The following is a 24818-nucleotide window of genomic DNA, read 5'->3' on the forward strand; positions in this document are numbered from 1 at the left end:
CTAAGCCTTCAGCAAATCATAGTAGTAACATCAAAGATCACTAATCACATATCACCATAGCAAATATAATAATAATAATAAAGCTTGAAATACTGCAAGAATTAACAAAATATGACACAGAAACACAGTGAGCAAATACTGTTGGAAAAATGGTGCCGACAGACTTGATTGATGCAGGGTTGCCACAAACCTTCAATTTGTAAAAAAAAAATCAATGTCTGAAAAAATCTTTTTAAATCAATCACAATAAAATGAGGTATACCTGTATGATCAATTAATTTAGGACAAAGGAGGCAAGACCATACAATGGGAAGGACAGTCTCTTCAATAAGTGGTGCTGGGAAAACTGGACAGCCACATGCAAAAGAATGAAACTAGACCACTCCCTAACACCATACACAAAAGTAAACTCAAAATGGATTAAAGACCTAGGGAAAACTGGACAGCCACATGCAAAAGAATGAAACTAGACTACTATCACACACCATACACAAAAATTAACTCAAAATGGATTAAAGACTTGAATGTAAGACCTGAAACTGTAGAACTCCTAGAAAAAAAATAGGTGTTTTCATCAGTCTTGGTGATGATTTTTTGGATCTGACTCCAAAAGCAAAGGCAATGAAAGCAAAAATAAACAGGTGGGAGTACATAAAACTAAAAAGCTTCTGTACAGCAAAGGAAACCATCAACAAAATAAAAAGGCAACCTGTGGAATAGGAGAAAATATTTGCAAATCATGTATCCAATAAGGGGTTAATATCCAAATACATAAAGAACTCATACAACTCAATAGCAAAAAAACAATCTGACTGAAAAAATGGGCAGTGAATTCTGAATAGACATTTTTCCAAAGAACACATGCAGATGGCAGACAGGCACATGAAAAGATGCTCAATATTACTAATCAACAGGAAAATACAAATCAAAACCACAATGAGATACCACATCAAACCTGTTAGAATGGCTATCATCAAAATGACAAGAAATAACAAGTATTAGCGAAGAAGTGGAGAAAAGAGAACCTTTGTGCACTGTTGGTGGGCATGTAAATTGGTGCAGCCACTATGGAAAACACTATGGAGGTTCCTCAAAAAATTAAAAGTGAAGCAACCATACAATCCAGCAATTCCACTTCTGGGCACTTATCCAAAGAAAACAAAAACACTAATTAGATATAATCAGATACATGCAACGCTATGTTCTGCATTATTATAATGGCCAAGATATGGAAAAAACCTAAGTGGCATGTGTATGTATATATACCTCTATTGTTATTGACTACAGGTACAGCAGATCCCTAGAGCTAATTCATTTTGCCTTAACGAAACTTTATGCTCTTTGACTATATATGTAATGGAATATTACTGAGCCATAAAAAAGAATGAAATTTTGCCATTTGCAAAAACATGGATGGACCTTGAGGGTATTATACTAAGTGATATAAGTCATACAGAGAAAGACAAATACTGAATGATTTCACTTACATGTGGCATCTAAAAACAAAACAAGTAAACAAACATAACATAACAAAACTTACAGAGAAAAGAATGGTGGTTGCCAGAGGCGAGGGGCGTTGGGGGTGGGCAAAATGCGTAAAAGGGGTCATGAGGTACAACCTTCCATTTACAAAATAAGTAATGTATAGCGTGGTGATGATTGCCAATAATATTGCTGTGCATATTTGAAAGTTGTCAAGAGAGTAAATCTTAAAAGTTCTCACCACAAGAAAAAAAGTTTGTAACTTTATACGGTGATAGATGGTAACTAGACACTGTGGTGATCATTTCACAGTGCATACAAATATTGAATCATTATGTTGTGTACCTGAAACTAGTATAATGTTATATGTCAATTACTCCTCAATTTAAAAATATATCATCTGCTCCCTTCTGGGTGTACATTATACTTCCTCATTACAATGACTAATGACATAGGATTTCTTGTGGCCAATGAAATATGAACTGAATTGACACTCTCCACTTCTGAGCTAAGAGCCGCTGCTTTTCCCTATGCCAACTGACAACAATATCGCAGATAAAGGCTGCTCTGCCAGCCTGGGCCCCAGAGTGAACATGATTCAGAGGAGAGACACAGCTGATTTGAGATGGACATGTAACAAAAAGGAGAACTGAACTTAAATCACTGAGATTTGGAAGCCATTTGTTACTACAGTAAAAACCTGGCCTACCTTCACTGAAACCACCATTAAGAAAAAATTAATTTGGGAGTGGGGTATAAGTCAAATGTACAGAGGAAGTGACATATTTAGTTGGACCTTGAAGGCTGTAGAAGTAGGTTAGGGAAAGGGTCTTCAGGGCAGAGTTTCTGGGGTGAGCAAAGACCTGGTGGTGTGGAAGTATATATCCTGTGTACGCAAGTTACCCACCACACTGGATTGTAAAAAGTGCACTGGAGTCACGTATTAAAGATCCATTGGGCATGCCAAGGAGTACTGATTTTACCCTGTTGCTGTTTAGAAGCCATATAAAGCTTTTAAAGATTCTAAGCATAAAGCCTCGGTTATCTTTTGATGCTTTTATCTGTAATGCTCTAGGCGAGGACTAGCATGGACAAGATAACTGTGGGGTCCCAGGACTAAAGGTGGGACAAGAGGGAAAGCAAAAGAGTAGGCCAACACTGTTGATGCTTGAATGATTTAGTTTGTGGCCAAAATCAAGCTGAAATCAACTGAAAGTTTACAAAGAAAACATCTGAAGGGTTTTTTTTTTTGTTCCCTCAAGGTTAGAACCCCTTAAACTGAAAAAGAGGCTAAATGATATACCCATAGAGCAATAGAGGTGGAAATGGAGCCCAAACAAACTTGTAGCACACTTGACTCAGCTCAAAAGAGAACAATAGTGGAGGGAAACAGTATTAAGTGGCCAATTCTATACCATTTCCAGAGAAAAGAGCTTCAGGGCACATAGTGAGCTTTCAAAACACTCCAGACTTGGTTCTGAATGCAGAGCAGGGGAAGAAAATAAAAACAGGGCAAGGGGGGTAGAAAGCAAAGTGGCTGACAGGCACAATTAAAAGGAGTTTGTGCTGCATTCCAGGCCTTAGCCTTGGTAACAGTTCTTTCTTCCCTTGTTCTAGTTTATTTCTTAATAAAAACTCAATATAAGAGTCCTTAAAATTGTCTGCTGCTCACCAAGTTTTGCCCACTGAACTGAGACAGCTTGTTCGCTTTTCTTGGCATATTAAACAGTGATTATATATGAAAAGCTGAGGTTTTTTTTTTTAATGTCTATCCATTCTATTTCGGACCCAACATCTCAGGGAGACAAAGATACTACAAGCCATCTTAGAAGGCACATTATTTTGGTTTCCCATGTAACAGCACAACAGGAATTCAACATCAGTGCCCAGAGTCAACCTAGACTATGATGAAGTTCAGCCACAGGCTAGCTACCATTTTGCCTAGAGAAGTGTCTCCTCTTTGCAACCAGTCTCTTCACATTCTTTTATATATGTCACTGGCTGCATCTTGGCCTACCCAAAACAATTACGTATCCTCCTGTGAGTTTCCAACACTACCAACTGACATTGAAGAGAGGGTTTTACAGGGATCTCAATAAAGTTTTGGAGGCTTAACACTGGGATGAGGAGATTGTGTACATAGGGTCTTCAGACTCAGGGCATTCTCTGAAAAATCACAGGAGCCTAAAAGACTAAAAACACTACCCCATCTCCTCTTCCTATCTAATTCCTACTAATTTTTCAAGGCCTAGGGCAACTCTAACCCACCTTGAGAAGCCTTTTCTGGCATAAGCAACCTACCATTATCATTTCCTTCCAATAGTAGTTGTTTATGCCATTTTCCTGGCACTTACATCATCTTCCCTTGATTCAAAGTAGAATCATAACTCTGTAATGGTAGCTAACTTAGATGTGAAAGTCTTGTTTCACAAAAGTATTGACAACAACTATTTTGTGCTCTTTTATAACTCTCAGGAGAGGTGTGTGATATATATGTGATACAGCTCTCTATCTCTCTATATAGAGAAGCACAAGAGACAAACATGAAGGCTACAGAATGTTTAAAGCATTCAAGAAACCTGATTAACTTGATAACTTGATAAACTGACTTGCAAGTTCAACTTGATAACTTTGTTATGTTGTTTAGTGATTTTAAAAGGATCAGTCTTTGGTGTGAAAATGAAGTATTCCTTTGTCTCATTACACTGATTTAGTTTAAATCACATTTTAATTTACTTAGAAATTTGAAATAACATTAATGGAGGGCATGAGATTTTTATGCTTGTTAAAAAAAAGAAATAAGTTGGAAAAAAATGATTAAGAAACACTACTCCATGTCATTTACCTAAACTGTATTTCTGATAATAAAACGAGGAAAAATGCCCCTTGTGTCCCTTCAGCTTGATTCAAACGTGGGCCCCTAAGGTGCACGTCGATGGACTCAAAAGTCATTTATCCCAGTGTGAACATACCACCTGCCACTTTTCAATCAGCAGCGCTTCCACAAGAATCATTTGAGTACTCAAATCTCCCCAAGGGATTTTCCATTTTTTTGACTCAGCATGTAAGCAGGCAAACTGGTTCTGGTGTCACCCATTTTAGAAGCTTCTTATAACAGCAATAGCAGGGGCATTTTTGTAGGCAGTATAATTACTCACCCTCAGTATTACACAGCTGTTCTGAGCACATTTCCCTCTTCTACTCAAAAAACAAACACAGAACAATTGTCTAGCTTAGCGCCTATTTTGCCTTCTGTCTCCACTACCCTATTAGAAGGCAGTTGTCTCCTTTCTTATGTGCTTCTCCATGCCAATCCTTTGAGTAAATACAGTTGTAACTCTTCTTGGCGAAGCTTGCCTGAGGTGTATCTACCATCTTTTCATACACAGCCTTTCCACTATGGTACTCCATTGCAGGGAAAAAGAGAAATTTACATGGTCCAAAGATAAATTCAAATTTCTGCTACGCTTTGAATTTGGCCAAACAAAAAGCACAGAGGGTAACTGCTTATTTTTTAAGGATGAATGAATCCAGTCATATCTGGTGTTGTGAACTATTTTTCACATGAGTTGCTCTCATTGGAGACATTTGCTCTGATGTTTTCCTTTTCATTATTTATGTTGGTGGCCTTGTAAGAGAAATATAAGCCATGCTAGAGAGGTGACTCACACACATTTCATAAAAGTCTGAGTAGTTATGGAAGCCTTTGAGGACAGTGCTAGGTTCCAACTGAGTTCTACAGGTTGTGAAAAACAGGAAATCATACAAGGAACTTTGACAATTGGAGTTTGCTTAAGGATACACAGGCACTGGAAACGGAAAGATATTGGGAGCCAAGGGAAATCTGGGGATTGGCTGTTATCTCTTCTCTCACCAGCCACATGATTTCTTATTTATGGCTTCTCTGTAGCTCTCAATATCTGTTTCCTAAATATCTGATTCCTCAAAATCTGCCATGAGGCCCCCCGACTGCTGATTCTAAATCATGAGACCTCCCGACATACATACTTTTAGCCTCAGTTCCTTATACTATTTGCTTCATTTTCTCAGTTCAGATTTCCAAGAAAGGTAATCTGTTTTACTAACAAAATATTTTCAAGCCAAGCTATGTACCAGGTACACATCCCATGGTCCCAACAACTATGGTCAAGGGGTTAGAGTCACTTGACCTGTGTAAGAATAGCCCTTCTCTGGGGGCAATGAGTGGGAAGTTTCTCTTAAAAGGAACTTCATGATACAACTTAGAGAAAAAAATGGCAGAGTAGGCAGCTCCAAGCTCTCATTCCCCCATAGAAACATCAAAAAAACAAGCAGAAACTATGAAAAACAACTGTCTCAGAACTTTGGAAAACAGTCAAAGGTTTACAGCAATCAAGCAGGCAATGAATGAGGAAAAAGGCAACTTCAAAACAGTGGGAAAGCTTTGTGGAGTTGTTACTTGTCCTTACCTCAAGCCTTCTCTGGCATGGCAGGAGTTGTAGCCCATGGTCAGTGTGGGACTCTGGCTCCTGGTCCAAGAGAAAACAAAGCAGACCCGATTTATAAATTATTGTGTATGTCTGTTCTAACCTGTCTGGGGGTTATCTGAAGTACTGATGCAAGGTATTTATCTCCCTTTCACCTAACTCAGACTAAGGCCAGAAAAGCAAGGGGCATTATTCAAAAACACTGGAAGCCCAACTAACAACCCATTGACACCTGGGGCCAAAGATTAATGTTGAAATATACAATAAACTGCCTAAGTCCCAGGAGCAAAAGTTGGGGAGAATTTCTTTGGCAAATTAGGACATTCAATAGCACCTGTGTATATGTGGGAATTTACAAAGCTGTGCACATGCCCAGGGCAAGATACATGCTCAGAAAAGAACTGAGAAGACTCCAATCTTTCACCTTGGGCCAATCCCTAGGCTCAGTGCAAGCCAGGTTAAGTGTGGAAGAAGAATCCCAGAACAAAGCCAAGGTACAAAGATTGGGAGAGACATTTTTCATTTATATTGTTTGGTTTTGGTTTTTCTTATTTGCTTGTTGTTTTTAGCTCCTGGCATTCAAGAAATATCTGTCAACACACTAGCTGAACTTAAGCTAAGGAACACACTAGCTGAACTTAAGCTAAGGAGCAGAGATTTCAGAGAACATACACATCAAGGAAAACAGTCTTTGCAAGAATAATTTGGAAAGTCACTAAACAAATGGACTATTACAGCCTGCAACAATAAAAAAAAAAAACAAAGGCAAACCCTGAGGAAAGAGAAGAATCTGGTTTGCAGAGCTGCAACATTCAAATGTCTGTTTTGCACACACAAAAAAATCACAAGGCATACAAAGAAACAGCAAAGTATGGCCCATTCAAAGGGACAAAACAAATCTCCAGAAATCATCCCTGAAGAAACGCAAGCATCACACTTACTAGACAGCTGTCTTAAATATGCTCAAAGAGATCAAGGAAAACATGGAAAAAGAACTAAAGCAATAAAGAAAACTATATATGAACAAAGCGAGAAAATCAGTTAAAAAATAGGTTATAAAAAGAATCAAATTTTAGAGCTGGAAAGTACAATAAATGAAATGAAAAAGTCACTAAAGGGGTTCAACAGCAAATAATACAGTCTAAGCCTTTAAATTGTAGAATTTAATCCATTTATATTTGAAGTAATTAGTGATAAAGAAGGAATTACTTCTGCCTTTTTCTTAGTTTCCTGTATTTCTTATGCTTTTATTCAGCAAAATAGAAACAGACTCACAGAAACAGAAAACAAACTAGTGGTCAACAAAGGGAAGAAGGAAGGGGGGAGGGGCAAGTTACGGGTATGGGAATAAGAGATTCAAACTACTATGTATAAAATAGATAAGCAAAAAGGATATATTATATAGCTCAGGGAATTACCATTGCCATTACCTTGTAATAACTTTTAATGGAGTATAATCTGTAAAAATACTGAATCACTATTCTATACATCTGAAACTAATATAATATTGCAAATCAACTATACTTCAGTAAAAAAAAAAAGAAAAGCATAAATTGGCACAAGAGATTTTTAAATATGATTATATGCTGTATTCAAGAGACAAACTTCAGATCCAAAAACTCAAACAGATTGAAAGTAAAAGAATGGGAAAAGATAGCTCATACAAATAGTAACCCAAAGAGAGCTGAGGTGGTTATACTAATATCAGACAAAATAGTCTAAGTAAAAAACCATTACAAGAGGCAAAGGACATTATATATTGTTAAGAGGATCAATCCATCAAGAAGATATAAAAATTATAAACATATATACACCAAACAACAGAGCCCCCAAATATAAAAAGTAACATTGATAGATTTGAAGGGAGAAATAGATAGTTCTACAATAATAGTTGCAGTATTCAATACCCCACTTTCAATAATGCACAGAATAAATAGACAGATCTATAAGTAAACACTGAAACAACACTATAAACAAACTAGACCTAACAAAAAAAGCACATTCTTCTCAAGTGGACATGGAACATTCTCCAGCATAGAACATGTGTTAGGCCACAAAACAAGACTCAAATTTAAAAAGATTTAAATCACACAAAGTATTTTCTCTGACCACAATCAGTAACAGAAGAAAAATGGAAAATTCACACACACATAGAACCTTAAACAGCCAATGGGTCAAAGAAGAAATCACAATGGAACCTACAAACTATTTAGAAATGAATGAAATGAAAACACAATATACCAAAATTTATGGGATACAGTGAAGGCAGGGCTCTGAGGGTAATTTATAGCTATAAATGCATACATTAAAAAAGAAGATCTCAAATCAAAACCTAACTTTACATCTTGAGGAACTAGAAAAAGAAAAACAAAATAAACACAAAGCTAGCATAAGGAAGAAAATGGTAAATATTACAGCAGAGACAAATAAAATAGAGAATTGTTAAAAAATACTTGTTCAATGAAACCAAAAAAAAAAGTTTTTTCTTTTAAAAGAGCAACAGGACTTCCCTGGTGGCGCGGTGGTTGCGCGTCCGCCTGCCGATGCAGGGGACCCGGGTTCGCGCCCCGGTCTGGGAGGATCCCACATGCCGCGGAGCGGCTGGGCCCGTGAGCCATGGCCAATGAGCCTGCGCGTCCGGAGCCTGTGCCCCGCAACGGGAGAGGCCGCGACAGAGGGAGGCCCGCATACCACAAAAAAAAAAAAAAAAAAAAGAGCAACAGAAATGACAAACTATTAGTTAGACTGACAAAGAAAAAGAAAGAAGACACAAATAACAAAAATAAAAAATGAAAGTAGAGATATTACTACTGACCTTACAAAATTAAAAGGATTATAAGGGAATATTTGAGCAATCGTTTGCCAAAAAGCTAGATAACTTAGATGAAACAAATTCCTAGACATACAAAATCTATCAAAACTGAATAACAAAGAAACAGAAAATCTGAAAAAACCTATAAATGTAAGGAGATTGATCAGTAATCAAAAATCTCCCAACAAAGAGCTCAACCTAATGGCTTCATGATGAATTATACCACACCTTTAAAGAACTAACACCAACCCTTCTCCAACTCTTCCAAAAAACTGAAGACAAGGAAACATTTCCTAACTGATTCTATGAGGCCAGCAGTGTCCTGATATTAAGCCAAAGACACTACAAGAACGTAGAACTACAGACCAATAGCCCTTATGAACATTAATGCAAAAATCCTCAAGAAAATATTAGCAAACTGAATTTAGCAGCATATTAAAAAGATTATACACCATGACTGAATGAGATTTATTCCTGGAAGGCAAAGATGATTCAACATACAAAAATCGATCAATGTAATAATACACCACATTAACAGAATAAAGAAAAAAGAATACATGATCATCTCAACTGATGCAGAAAAAGCTGAGCCCAGCCAAAACCACTGACCCACAGAAGGAACATTTAAAAATAAACCTAAAAGTATATGATATTAAGTGAAAAAGACATATTGCCAAGGAATAGGTACAGCATTCAAGTATGGTTCAAAGCATGCAAACACCATACATTTATTGTTTACATTATATATTACCTACATGTAATTACATTATTTAAAATATTCTCAGAAATAAAACAAACCAAATACAAACAACAGAAGAGGTATACAATAATGTTTCAGCTCTTTAAAAACTACATCTGTCTGATGGTTGAAGTTGGGTGATAGAATACTGGTTACATTATACCATTCTTTCCACTTTGGGTTATGTTTGAAAATTTTGATGATTAAAAAGTTGCTATACTGGGACTTCCCTGGTGGCACATTGGTTAAGAATCCGCCTGCCAATGCATGGGCACGGGTTCAAGCCCTGGTCCGGGAAGATCCCACATGCTGTGGAGTAACTAAGCCCGTGTGCCACAACTAATGAAGCCTGTGCTCCTAGAGCCCGTGCTCTGCAACAAAAGAAGCCACCACAATGAGAAGCCCGCACACCGCAACGAAGAATAGCCCCTGCTCACCACAACTAGAGAAAGCCTGCATGCAGCAACAAAAAACCCAACACAGCCAAAAAAGAAAGAAAGAAATTTATTTTTTTTTTAAAAAGTTGCTATACCAAACAACAGTTTAAAAAAAACTTTGAGAGAATTGGGGAAATTTGATTATGGGCTGGGTATTAGACAATATTAAGAAATTTCCACTATTTCTGTTAGGTATAATAATGACATGGTGGTCATGTAAAATAAACAAAAACAAACAAACAAACCTCACTGATGCATACCAAAATATTTGCAACTGAAACTACTTGATGTCTAGGATTTTAAAAAAAAGTATTCCAGAAATATAAGAAAAGGAGGTGGAGGATAGATGAAAAATAGTTGGGAAAATATTGATAAGTGTTAAAGTTGGATAAAAGGCTACATGAGTAGTCAGCATACTATATATTTACTTTAGTGTATTTTTGAAATTTTTCTAGTAAAAAGTTTTTATATACCAAATTATATTATATTGTGATGTACTATAATTATGGTATATTATTAAGATTTGTAAAAGCTAGGGGCAGGTACACAGTTATTCATTATATTTTCTGCTACTCTTTTCTATATGTTTGAAATATTGTTTCATTTTAGAAAGAAAATTCTACATCTTCCCCATGTAAACTTTACCAGTCTCACAAATATCTCTGGAATACCACTCTTTAAAAGCTTATCAGAAGCCTACAAGTCCTACAAAGCAGAGTTGAAAGACTTCTATCTTAGAAATAAGTCATACGTTCCAGAAAAACCCCAAGAACTCAGAATTCATTTCCAAAGCAAAACGTACAAGATTCAGGAGGCTCCTAAAGTGTTTTCTTTTTGTATTTCCAAAGAGCTGTCATGCCCTTTTAATACAATGCCTCCTGTATCAACCAAAGAATTCCTGTTGCTTAACATCGCTGTGGACCCCCCACAGTGCTGTGAAGTATGCTTCCCTTGGAGGAAAAGTGCTTGTCATAAGAAGTAATTTACCTCTTGGAGCCAAAACACACCATTTCACTGCCAGAAGAAGACTGCTTGTCAAGTCAAAAGGTAGGATTGTGAATGAGGATGGAGAGGGAGAAGGAGATAGAATTTGCCAAGGTAATGAAGCAGGAAGGATGGTACATTAGAAAAAGCACAGGCCTAGAGCCAGCGCCACCACATATAATTGCATAGACTTGGGGAATCTGTTTTAACATCTCTACGTTTCAGAAAAGTTGGTTTATATTGATGCAACACTGGCTGCACATATGAATTCCTGAAGAATGCCTAGACCCCCTCCCCAGACAAACATCTCTGGGATAGATCTTGGCCAAGGACCATTCTTAACACTCCTGAGGTGATTCTAATGTGCAGCCAGGTTTGTGACCCACTGGTTTAGATCTCTTAAGGTCTCTTCCACTTTTCACTCTACCTGGATATATCTATAGGAAACTATGATAGCTGTAGTTTTTGCCTTTCTAGAATGCCTACTCGACACCTCCCTCCAGTAATAGCCACCTTCTGTTAGAGAACATGTTCCAAGTGGCTCTGTTTGGCTAATGCCTTGCTCATCTTATACTGAGCATTTTCTCGTTATTGTTATATTAAATTCGATATATGTCATTAAAGAGAATCAAGCAATGGTTATAGCTGTGCCCAATAAAAACCCCAAAGTCTGAAGGGCCCACAGAATAAAGGACCCAAATAAAACATCCTGAAATCATGTTTTTTGTTTCACTTTGTTAGAATTCAGCAAGAGATATATTCAGCAATCAAATCCCTATGATTCTATAAAGCTCTATTAATGACAATGGCCCACTCCACTAAACCCCTAAACTTTCTTCTGTTAAAGATCATTTATAGTGTGAGTTTCTAAGCCCAGAAAATGTGAATCCATAGCCTACAACTCTTAACCACAAACCAGTATCATCCCAGAATAAATAGCAGGCCATGCTCTTTATTCGTCTTGTGATTAATAGATGGGCGGGGTGGTAGGGTAATAACCCTTTCAGAATCATCACTGGTGATACAAAAAATGTTAGTTGTTCTCCTGAACTTAACATATCATATTTAAAATTGTTTAAAAAAAATCCATGTTGCCATTTGGATACTCCTTTAATTATTTTATTGGAGTATAGTTGATTGACAATGTGTTAGTTTCAGGTGTACAGCAAAGTGATTCAGCTATATATATATACACACACACACACACATATATATACAGATACATATATGTGTGTGTATATATATATGTATATTCTTTTTCAGATTCTTTTCCATTATAGGTTATTATAAGATATTGAATATAGTTCCCTGTGCTATTCGGTAGGTCCTTGTTGGTTATCTATTTTATATATAGTAGTGTGTATATGTTAATCCCAAACTCCCAATTTATCACTCCCCCCTCTTTTCCCCTTTGGTAACCATAAGTTTGTTTTCTGTGTCTATGAGTCTATTTCTGTTTTGTAAATAAGTTTACTTGTATCATTTTTTTAGATTCCACACATAAGCGATATCATGATATCTGTCTTTGTCTGCCTGACTTCACTTAGCATGATAATTTCTAGGTCCATCCATGTTGCTGCAAATGGCATTATTTCATTCTTTTTTATGACTGAGTAATATTCCACTGTGTGTGTGTGTGTGTGTGTGTGTGTGTGTGTGTGTGTATACACACCACATCTTCTCTGAATACTCCTTTAATTTAACAAGTAAGGAAAGTTCATGTTTAAGTGGCTTAAGTCAATTGTTTCTAGGCAACTTCTGTCTAAAAGGCTTAATCTATTCACTACCAATTTATCTTCCAAGTCCAAACAACTGATTGAGCAGTATTTTTACTCAGTTTCTCTCCTTCCCTCTGATCACCTGGGTAAACACTTAAGAAAAAGAGATAGGAACTACACCAGATGCTGAATTTAGCTTCAGAATTACAATGCTCCTTAGATGCTAAAAACAAAAACAAAAAAACAGGCCAGCAGTATACTATTTAAGATTAAAAGTTATTTGAAAGGTACATAAAACTATGCATAACTAGATATGTTTTTACTGACTACTCACATCAGAGGAGACTTGAGGAAACTGTTACTTCAGAATTGATCTATAATAGGTGATGCTATAGACATTTCCCCATATGTCTCCCCTTCAATTTCACTGTCATCTAATTCCTTCCATCTGCAGATTAAAACTGTAGATGAAGAAAAAAACCCAGAGAAATATGGTGAAGGGGATCAGAATGCCACCCCAAAAGATGCCACTTTAGCATAAGGACTATTTTGAGCTGAAGACTATTAAGAAATAGCAGACACAGGAGGAACTCTCTGCTCTCCCCCTTTCTGCCTAAAACCAAGATATAAATTTCTGTTTGCAAAGGTACCATACATAAATCTTTATTTGTAAAGGTATTTCCAACTCATGTACCAAAAAAAGAATGACTCATCTGCAAAACAAACTTCACTAAACAACCCTTATTTACCATACATTTCCTAGTTGCCTTGCCACAGTTTACCACCTCTAGAAGCCCAAATCACCCTTTCCTTTTTTTTTAACATCTTTATTGCAGTATAATTGCTTTACAATGGTGTGTTAGTTTCTCCTTTACAACAAAGTGAATCAGTTATACATATACATATGTTCCCATATCTCTTCCCTCTTGCATCTCCCTCCCTCCCACCCTCCCTATCCCACCCCTCTAGGTGGTCACAAACCACCGAGCTGATCTCCCTGTGCTATGCGGCTGCTTCCCACTAGCTATCTATTCTACGTTTGGTAGTGTATATATGTCCATGCCACTCTCTCACTTTTGGCCACACCACGTGGCATGGGGGATCCCAGTTCCCTGACCAGGGATCGAGCCCATGCCCCCTGCAGTGGAAGCATGGAGTCCCAAGCACTGGACCACCAGGGAAGTCCCAAATCACCCTTTCCTTTGTCTAGTCACTTCTCCACAATTTGTTACCCTCTGTTAAGATGGTATATAAGCCCCAAATTATAACCATCCCTTTGAGTTACTAATAGAGTTCCCCCACATACATGCATGTTGCATGTATAAATAAATTCTGTGACATTTTTGTCCTATTAAACAGGACCCTATTTTGTCAGTTTAATTTAAGGCAAAAATTTCCCAAAGGGATCAGCAGAAGAGTGGGAGGAGAAAGAAGGAAAAAAGAAGCCAATGTACTTGGTCTCAAAGTTGAGGAAAGAAAATGGTGCTATCCTCAATTCCTCTCTCCTTCCTAGCCCCAAATTACCTCATCCTACCTAAAATTCTCCCATAACTTTCTAGCCAAGTTCAAAGTGCCTAAATAGTTTTCATTTCCTGCCTAATGCTATGAAAAGATGTTCCCTCGGGTAAAAACATGAACAAATCTCCTAATCTCTTCTTGCCTTCATCACTAAAAAGAGTATGTAAGGTTTTCCCCGGTTGGAAACTGTCCTCACAAAACAAACTCTTTTTTTAACCTTGTAAACAACTGTAAAATCCGGGACATAAATAAACAATGGCTTCAACCTTGAAACACAGACAATGGCATAAATTAAATCAAACTTTAAATTTAAAAATTAAATTTATTTAAAAAATTTCCCCCCAGCTTTATTGAGATAAAATTGACATGTTACATTATGTAAGTTTAAGGTATACAATGTGATGATTCGATACATGTATACATTGAAAAATATTTACCACAAGGTTAATTAACATATCCTTTACTTCAAATAATTACCATTTTGTTGTTGTTGTTATGGTGACAACATTTAAGATTTACTCTCATAGCAACTTTCAAGTATACATTACAGTATTGTTAACTACAGTCACCACGCGGTACATTAGATTCCCAAAACTTATTCATCTTCTAACTAAAAATTTGAACCCTTTACCAATATCTCCCCATTTTCCCCACCCCTTATAATCATCAAACTACTATTTTTATAAATTTGACATTTCTATATTCCACATGAGTGAGATCATACAGTATCTGCCATTCCTTGTCTTGCTTATTTGACTTAGCATAATTCCTTCAGGTTCATCCATGTTGTCACAAGTGGCAGGATTTCCTTCTTTTGTGCTTTTATTGTGCTACTGAATTTGGTTTGCTAGTATTTTATTGAGATTTTTTGCAACTATATTCATCAGGGATATTGGCCTTTCTTGTAGTATCCTTAACTGGCTTTGCTATCAGGGTAATTCTGGACTGGTAAAAGGAGTTTGAGAGGGTTGCCTCCTACTCAATTTTTTAGAAGAGTCTGAGAAAGATGATACTAATTCTTCTTTAAATATTTGGTTGAATTCACCTATGAAGCCATCAGGTCCTGGGCTTTTCTTTGTTGGAAAGTTTTATTATTGATTCAATCTCCTTACTTGTTATTGGCCTGTTTAGATTTTCTATTTTTTCTTTATTCAGACTTGGTAGGTTGTATGTTTCTGAGAATTTATCCATATCTTGTAAGTTTTCCTTTTTTTTTTTTTTTTTTTTTTGCGGTACGCAGGCCTCTCACTGTTGTGGTCTCTCCCATTGCAGAGCACAGGCTCCGGATGCGCGGGCTCAGCCGCTCCGCGTCATGTGGGATCTTCCTGGACCAGGGCACGAACCCGTATCCCCTGCATCTGCAGGCAGACTCTCAACCACTGCGCCACCAGGGAAGCCCAAGTTTTCAAATTTGTTAGCATATAATTGTTCATACTAGTCTCTTATTATCATTTGTATTTTTAGGCCTCTCACTGTTGTGGCCTCTCCCATTGCAGAGCACAGGCTCCGGATGCGCGGGCTCAGCCGCTCCGCGTCATGTGGGATCTTCCTGGACCAGGGCACGAACCCGTATCCCCTGCATCTGCAGGCAGACTCTCAACCACTGCGCCACCAGGGAAGCCCAAGTTTTCAAATTTGTTAGCATATAATTGTTCATACTAGTCTCTTATTATCATTTGTATTTTTGTGGTACTGGCTGTAATGTCTCCTGTTTCATTTATAATTTTATTTGAGTCCCCTCTCTGTTTTCCTTTTTAAGTCTAGCTGAAGGTTTGTCAATTTTGTTCATTTTTTTCAGGAAACCAACTCTTAGTTTCATTGAACTTTTCTACTGTTTTTCTATTCTCTATTTCATTTATTTCTGCTCTGATCTTTGTTATCTCCTTCATTCTGCCAACTTTGGTCTTAGTTTGTTCTTCTTTTTCTAATTCTTGGAGATGTAAAGTAAGGTTGTTTATTAGAGATATTCCTCTTTTTTTAACGTAGGCATTTATTGCTATAATCTTCCCTCCTCACACCACTTCTGCTGCATCCCATAAGTTTTGGTACACTGTTTTCATTTTCTTTTGTTTCAAAATAACTTTTTTTTTTTTAAACCACAGGAGGAAACTCATTTATTTGTTTATTTATTTATGGCTGTGTTGGGTCTTCGTTTCTGTGCTAGGGCTTTCTCTAGTTGTGGCAAGCGGGGGCCACTCTTCATTGCGGTGCGCGGGCCTCTCACTATCACGGCCTCTCTTGTTGCGGAGCACAGGCTCCAGACGCGCAGGCTCAGTAGTTGTGGCTCACGGGCCCAGTTGCTCCGCAGCATGTGGGATCTTCCCAGACCAGGGCTCGAACCCGTGTCCCCTGCATTGGCAGGCAGATTCTCAACCACTGCGCCACCAGGGAAGCCCTCAAGATAACTTTTGATTTCCCTTTTGATTTATTCTTTGACTCATTGGTTGTTCAGGAGTATGTTGTTTAATTTCCACATATTCATGAATTTTCCAGTTTTCCTCCTGTTGTCAATTTCTAGTTTCATACCACTGTTGTCAGAAAAGACACTTGATATGATTTAAATCTTTTAAAAATTGTTAAGACTTATTTTGTGACATAAAATATGATCTGTTCTGGAGAATGTTCTATGTGTACATGAGAAGAATGTGTATTCTTTTACTTTTGAATGAAATGTTCTGTATATGTCCATTAGGTCTATCTGATCTAAATATAGTTCAAATCCAATGTTACCTTATTGATATTCTGTCTGGTGATCTAACCATTGTTGAAAGTAGAGTACTAACATCTCCTGCTATTATTGTTGTCATCTATTATTCCCTTCAGATCTGTTACTATTTGCTTAATATATTTAGGTGCCCCAATGTTGGATGCATATATATTTACAATTGTTTTATCCTCTTGATGAATTCAACCCTTTAAAATTATATAATAACTTTGTCTCTTGTCACAGTTTTAGACTTAAAGTCTATTTCATGTGATATAAGTATAGGTACATTTGCTGTCTTTTGGTTTCCATTTGCATGGAATATCTTTTTCTATCAATTCACTTCTAATCTGTGTGTGGACTTGAAGCTGAAGTGACTCTCTTGTAGGCAGCATACACTTGAGCCTTGTTTTTTTAACCCATTCAGTCACTGTATGTCTTTTGACTGGAGAATTGAATCTGTTTACATTTAAAGTAATTATTGATAAGTAAGAGCTTACTATTGTCATATTGTTAATTGTTTTCTGACTGTTTTGCAGTTCCTTTCTTCCTTTCTTGCTGTATTCCTTTGTGAAATGATGATTTTCCATAGTGGTCTACTTTGATTCCCTTCTCTTTATCTTGTGTGTATCTACTACAGGTTTTTGTTTCGTGGTTACCCTGAGGCTTACTTGAAACATCTTACAAATAAAGCAGTCAATTTTAAGCTAATTTCAACTTCATTCTGATTGCATATAAAAACTCTACCCTTTTACTCCCCTTCCCATGTTTTATGTTTGTGATGTAACAATTTATATCTTCTTATATTGTGTATCCATTATGAAATTACTGTAGCTATAGCTATTTTTTTAAACATCTTTACTGGAGTATAATTGCTTGGGGATATATGTATATGTATAGCTGATTCACTTTGTTATAAAGCAGAAGCTATAGTTATTTTTAATACTCCTGTCCTTTAACATTTATAATAGAGTTAAGTGCTTAACACATAACCATGTTACAGTATTAGAGTATTCTAAATTTGACTATAAATATACGTTTACCAGTGTGTTGCATATTTTTTATGTTTTCATGTTACTAATTAGTATCCTTCATTTTAGCTTGAAGAACTCCTTTCAGCATTTCTTGTAAGGCAAGTCTAGTGATTTGAGGGTGATGAACTCCCTCAAATTTTCTTTTTTTTTTAGGCCACGCTGCACAGCATGTGGGATCTTAGTTCCCCAATCAGGGATTGAACCCATGCCCCTTGCATTGGGAGGACGGAGTCTGAATCACTGGACCTCCAGGGAAGTCACTCCCTCAACTTTTGTTTGTTTGGGAAAGCATTTATCTCACCTTGATTTCTGAAGGACAATTTTATTGGTTGAATATTCTTGGTTTGGCACATTTTTTTCTTTCAGCACTTTCAGTATATCATCTCACTCTCTCCTGGCCTGCAAGGTTTTTGCTGAGAAATCTGTTGATTGCCTTATAAGGGTTGCCTTGAATGAGAGAATTTTTTTTCTCTTATTGCCTTTAAAATTCTCTTAACTTTTATTTTAGACAGTTGAATTATAATGTGACTTGCAGAAGATTATTTTGAACTGAAATTTGAAGGTGACCAATTAACTTCATAAACTTGGATGTCTGAATCTCTCCAGGTTTGGGAAGTTCTCAACCATTATTTCTTTAAATAAACTTTCTGCCCCCTTTTCCCTCTCTTCTCCTTCTGGGACTCCAATGACAGATAGATTATTTTTCTTAAAGGTATGTCTAAGTCCCATAGGCTTTCTTCATTCCTTTTCATTCTTTTTTTCTCTTTGCTCCTCTGACTGTATTATTTTAAATGATCTTTCTCCAAGTGCACTGATTCTTCTTTCTGTGTGGTCCAGTCTGCTATTTAAGCTCTCTGAATTCAATTCAGTCACTATATTCTCCAGTTCCAAAATTTCTGTATGGCTCTTTGTTATGTTTCCTATCTCTCTGTTGAACAGCTCACTTTGTGCTTGTAGTATTTTCCTAATTTAATTCAATTGTTTATCTTTGTTCTCTTGTAGATCTCTAAGCTTCTTTAAAACAATTACTTTGAATTCTTTCTCAGACAATTCATGTAACTCAATTTCTTTGGGGTCAATGAGGGAAGTTTACTATGTTCCTTTGGTAGTGCCATGTTTCCCCAGTGCTCCTTCATCCTTATAGTCTTGTGTAAGTGTCTGCTTATTTGAGAAAAACAGTCACCTCTTCCAGACGTTATTGACTAATTTCAGTAAGGAAAGACCTTCACCTATGGTATGGGCAGGGTCATGCTAGAGTGTGTTGTGCCCCTGGGACTAGTGGTACATGGCACCAAGTGTGCGGCCACGCAGTGGGTCCAGAGGGGCACTGTTTCTTGGTCTGGGTACTGGCTACATGGGTATGTCTACTTTGTGCAATTGAGCTGTACACTTATAATATGTGCCCTCTTATGTATGCATGTTCTATTTCAATAAAATTTACACTAGAGATAGCTTCAAGATGGAAGAGGAGAAAGATGCGCAGATCACCTTCCACCCACAAATACATCAAAAATACATCGACATGAGGAACAACTACTACAGAACACTTACTGAACACTGGCAGAAGACCTCAGACCTCCAAAAAGGCAAGAAACTCCCCACGTACCTGGGTAGGGCAAAAGAAAAAAGAAAAAAACAGAGACAAAAGAATAAGGTGGGACCTGAACCTCTGGGAGGGAACTGTGAAGGAGGAAAAGTTTCCACACACTAGGAAGCCCCTTCACTGGCGGAGATGGCAGGTGGGCGGTGGGGGGGAAGCTTCAGAGCCACAGAGGAGAGCGCAGCAACAGGGGTGCAGAGGGCAAAGCAGAGAGATTCCCACGCAAAGGATTGGTGCTGACCAGCACTCACCAGCCTGAGAGGCTACTCTGCTCACCCGCCGTGGCGGGCCAGGGCTGTGAGCTGAGGCTCGGGCTTCGGAGGTGAGACCCCAGGGAGAGGACTGGGGATGGCTGCACGAACACACCCTGAAGGGGGCTAGTGCACCACAGCTAGCCGGCAGGGAGTCCGGGAAAAAGTCTGGACCCACCTAAGAGGCAAGAGGCCACTGTTTTCGGGTGCGCAAGGAGAGGGGATTCAGAGCACCGCTTAAACAAGCTCCACAGACAGGCGCAAGCCACGGCTTTCAGCGCAGACACCAGAGACGGGCATGAAACGCTAAGGCGGCTGCTGCAGCCACCAAAGAGCCTGTGTGCAAGCACAGGTCACTATCCACACCTCCCCTCCCGGGAGCCTGTGCAGCCCGCCACTGCCAGGGTCCCGTGATCCAGGGACAGCTTCCCCGGGAGAACACACGTCATGCCTCAGGCTATTGCAATGTCATGTCGGCCTCTGCCACCACAGGCTCAATCCACATTCCATACCCCTCCTTCCCCCCTGGCCTGAGTGAGCTAGAGCCCCCTAATCAGCTGCTCCTTTAACCACGTCCCTTCTGGGCAGAGAACAGATGCCCTCAGATGACCTACATGCACAGGCAGGGCAAAAAGCAAAGCTGAACCCCAGGAGCAGTGCGAACAAAGAAGGAAAAGGGAAATCTCTCCATACAGCCTCAGGAGCAGCGGATTAAATCTCCACAATCAAACTGATGTACCCTGCATCTGTGGAACCCTTGAATACACAACGAATCATCTCAAAATTGAGGCGGTGAACTTTGAGAGCAACTGTAGACTTGGGGTTTGCATTCTGCATCTAATTTGTTTCTGGTTTTATGTTTATCTCAGCTTAGTATATAGAGCTTATAATCATTGGTAGATTTGTTTATTGATTTGGTTGCTCTCTTCCTTTTTTTTAATATGTATACATATTTTTCCTTTTTCTCCTTTTGTGACTGTGTACATGTATGCTCTTTATGTGATTTTCTCTGTATAGCTTTGCTTGTACCATTGGTCCTAGGGTTCTGTCTGTCCATTTTTTTTTGTTTTTCTGGGGTTTTTTTAGGATAGTTTTTAGTGCTTGTTATCATTGGTGGATTTGTTTTTTCATTTGGTTGCTCTCTTCTATCGTTCGTACTTTTTTTACCACTTTTTTATTTTTAATAATATATTTTTTACTTTTATTTTAATTACTTTCTGTGCAGCCCGCCACTGCCAGGGTCCCGTGATCCAGGGACAGCTTCCCCGGGAGAACACACGTCATGCCTCAGGCTATTGCAATGTCATGTCGGCCTCTGCCACCACAGGCTCAATCCACATTCCATACCCCTCCTTCCCCCCTGGCCTGAGTGAGCTAGAGCCCCCTAATCAGCTGCTCCTTTAACCACGTCCCTTCTGGGCAGAGAACAGATGCCCTCAGATGACCTACATGCACAGGCAGGGCAAAAAGCAAAGCTGAACCCCAGGAGCAGTGCGAACAAAGAAGGAAAAGGGAAATCTCTCCATACAGCCTCAGGAGCAGCGGATTAAATCTCCACAATCAAACTGATGTACCCTGCATCTGTGGAACCCTTGAATACACAACGAATCATCTCAAAATTGAGGCGGTGAACTTTGAGAGCAACTGTAGACTTGGGGTTTGCATTCTGCATCTAATTTGTTTCTGGTTTTATGTTTATCTCAGCTTAGTATATAGAGCTTATAATCATTGGTAGATTTGTTTATTGATTTGGTTGCTCTCTTCCTTCTTTTTAATATGTATACATATTTTTCCTTTTTCTCCTTTTGTGACTGTGTACATGTATGCTCTTTATGTGATTTTCTCTGTATAGCTTTGCTTGTACCATTGGTCCTAGGGTTCTGTCTGTCCATTTTTTTTTGTTTTTCTGGGGTTTTTTTTAGGATAGTTTTTAGTGCTTGTTATCATTGGTGGATTTGTTTTTTCATTTGGTTGCTCTCTTCTATCGTTCGTACTTTTTTTACCACTTTTTTATTTTTAATAATATATTTTTTACTTTTATTTTAATTACTTTATTTTATTTTTCCTTCCTTCTTTTTATCCTCCCTTTTTATTTAGAGCCATGTGGCTGACAGGGTCTTGATGCTCCGGCTGGGTGTCAGGCCTGAGCCACTGAAGTGGGAGAGCCAAGTTCAGGACATTGGTCTACCAGAGACCTCCCGGCTCCATGTAATATCGAACGATGAGAGGTCTCCCAGAGATCTCCATCTCAACGCTAAGACCCAGCTCAACTCAACGACCAGCAAGCTACAGTGCTGGACACCACACTCCAAACAACTAGCAACACAGGAACACAACCCCACCCATTAGCAGAGAGGCTGCCTAAAATCATAATAATGTCACAGACACCCCAAAACATACCACCGGCCGTGGTTCTGCACACAAGAAAGACAAGATCCAGCCTCATACACCAGAACACAGGCACAAGTCCCCTCTACCAGGAAGCCTACACAACCCACTGAACCAAACTGAGACACTGGGGACAGACACCAAAAACAACGGGAACTACAAAACAGCAGCCTACAAAAAGGAGACCCCAAATACAGTAAGTTAAGCAAAATGAGAAGACAGAGAAACATACAGCAGATGAAGGAGCAAGGTAAAAACCCACCAGACCAAACAAATTAAGAAGAAATAGGCAGTCTACCCGAAAAAGAATTCAGAGTAATGATAGTAAAGATGATACAAAATCTTGGAAATCGAATGGAGAAAATACAAGAAACGTTAAACAAGGAACTAGAAGAACTAAAGAGCAAACAAACAAGGATGAACGACACAATAAATGAAATTAAAAATGTTCTAGAAGGAATCAAAAACAGAATAACTGAGGAAGAACGGATAAGTGACCTGGAACATAAAAGAGTGAAAATAACTATGGCAAAGCAGAATAAAGAAAAAAGAAGGAAAAGAATGGAGGACAGTCTCAGAGACCTCTGGGACAACATTAAACACACTAACATTCGAATTATAGAGGACCCAGAAGAAGAGAAAAAGAAAGGGACAGAGAAAATATTTGAAGAGACTATAGTTGACAACTTCCCTAATATGGGAAAGGAAATAATCAAGTCCAGGAAGCGCAGAAGGTCCCATACAGGATAACTCCAAGGAGAAACACGCCAAGACACATATTAATCAAACTACCAAAATTAAATACAAAGAAAAAACATTAAAAGCAGTGAGGGAAAAGCAACAAATAACATACAAGGGAATCCCCATAAGGTTAACAGGTGACCTTTCAGCAGAAACTCTGCAAGCCAGAAAGGAGTGGCAGGACATATTTAAAGTGATGAAAGGGAAAAACCTACAACCAAGATTACTCTACCCAGCAAGGATCTCATTCAGATTCGAAGGAGAAATTAAAACCTTTACAGACAAGAAGAAGCTAAGAGAATTCAGCACCATGAAAACAGCTCTATAACAAATGCTAAAAGAACTTCTCTAGGCAGGAAACACAAGAGAAGGAAAAGACCTAAAATAACAAACCCAAAACATATAAGAAAATAGTAATAGAAACAAACATATCGATAACTACCATAAATATAAATGGATTAAATGCTCCAACCAAAAGACATAGACTAGATGAATGGATACAAAAACAAGACCCATAGATATGCTGTCTACAAGAGACCACTTCAGACCTAGGGACACATACAGACTGAAAGTGAGGGGATGGAAAAAGATGTTCCAGGCAAATGGAAATCAAAAGAAAGCTGCACTAGCAATTCTCACATCAGACAATAGACTTTAAAATAAAGACTATTACAAGAGACAAAGTAGGATTCTACAGAATGATCAAGGGATCAATCCAAGAGGAAGACATAACAATTGTAAATATTTCTGGACCCAACATAGGAGCACCTCAATACATAACGCAAATGCTAACAGCCATAAAAGGGGAAATCGACAGTAACACAACCACAGTAGGGGACTTTAACACCCCACTATGGCCAAAGGACAGAGCATCCAAAATGAAAATAAATAAGGAAACACAAGCTTTAAATGATACATTAAACAAGATGGACTTAATTGATATTTATAGGACATTCCATCCAAAAACAACAGAATACACATTCTTCTCAAGTGCTCATGGAACATTCTCCAGGATGGAACATATCTTGGGTCACAAATCAAGCCTTGGTAAATTTAAGAAAATTGAAATTGCATCAAGTATCTTTTCTGACCACAACACTATGAGACTAGATATCAATTACAGGAAAAAAAATTGTGAAATACACAAACACATGGGGGCTACACAGTACACTGCTAAATAACCAAGAGATCACTGAAGAAATCAAACAGGAAGTCAAAATATACCTAGAAACAAATGACAGTGAAAACACAATGAAACAAAACCTATGGGATGCAGCAAAAGCAGTTCTAAGAGGGAAGTTTATAGCAATAAAATCCTACCTCAAGAAACAAGAAAGATCTCAAATACACAACTTAACCTTACAGCTAAAGCAATCAGATAAAGAACAAAAAACCCCCAGCTAAAGCAATTAGAGAATGAAGAAGAAAAAAACCCCAAAGTTAGCAGAAGGAAAAAAATCATAAAGATCAGATCAGAAATAAATGAAAAAGAAATGAAGGAAACCATAGCAAAGATAAATAAAACTAAAAGCTGGTTCTTTGAGAAGATAAACAAAATTGATAAACCATTAGCCAGACTCATCAGGAAAAAAAGGGAGAAGACTCAAATAGAATTAGGAATGAAAAAGGAGAAGTAACAACTGACACTGCAGAAAAACAAAAGACCATGAGAGATTACTACAAGCAACTCTGCCAATAAAATGGAGGACCTGGAAGAAATGCACAAATTCTTAGAAATGCACAACCTTCCAAGACTCAACCAGGATGAAATAGAAAATATAAACAGACAATCACTAGCACTGAAATTGAAACTGTGATTAAAAATCTTCCAACAGGGCTTCCCTGGTGGCGCAGTGGTTGCGCGTCCGCCTGCCGATGCAGGGGAACCGGGTTCGTGCCCCGGTCTGGGAGGATCCCACATGCCGCGGAGCGGCTGGGCCCGTG

This window comes from Physeter macrocephalus, chromosome 21, assembly GCF_002837175.3.
Source record: "Physeter macrocephalus isolate SW-GA chromosome 21, ASM283717v5, whole genome shotgun sequence".
Lineage (NCBI taxonomy): Eukaryota > Metazoa > Chordata > Mammalia > Artiodactyla > Physeteridae > Physeter > Physeter macrocephalus.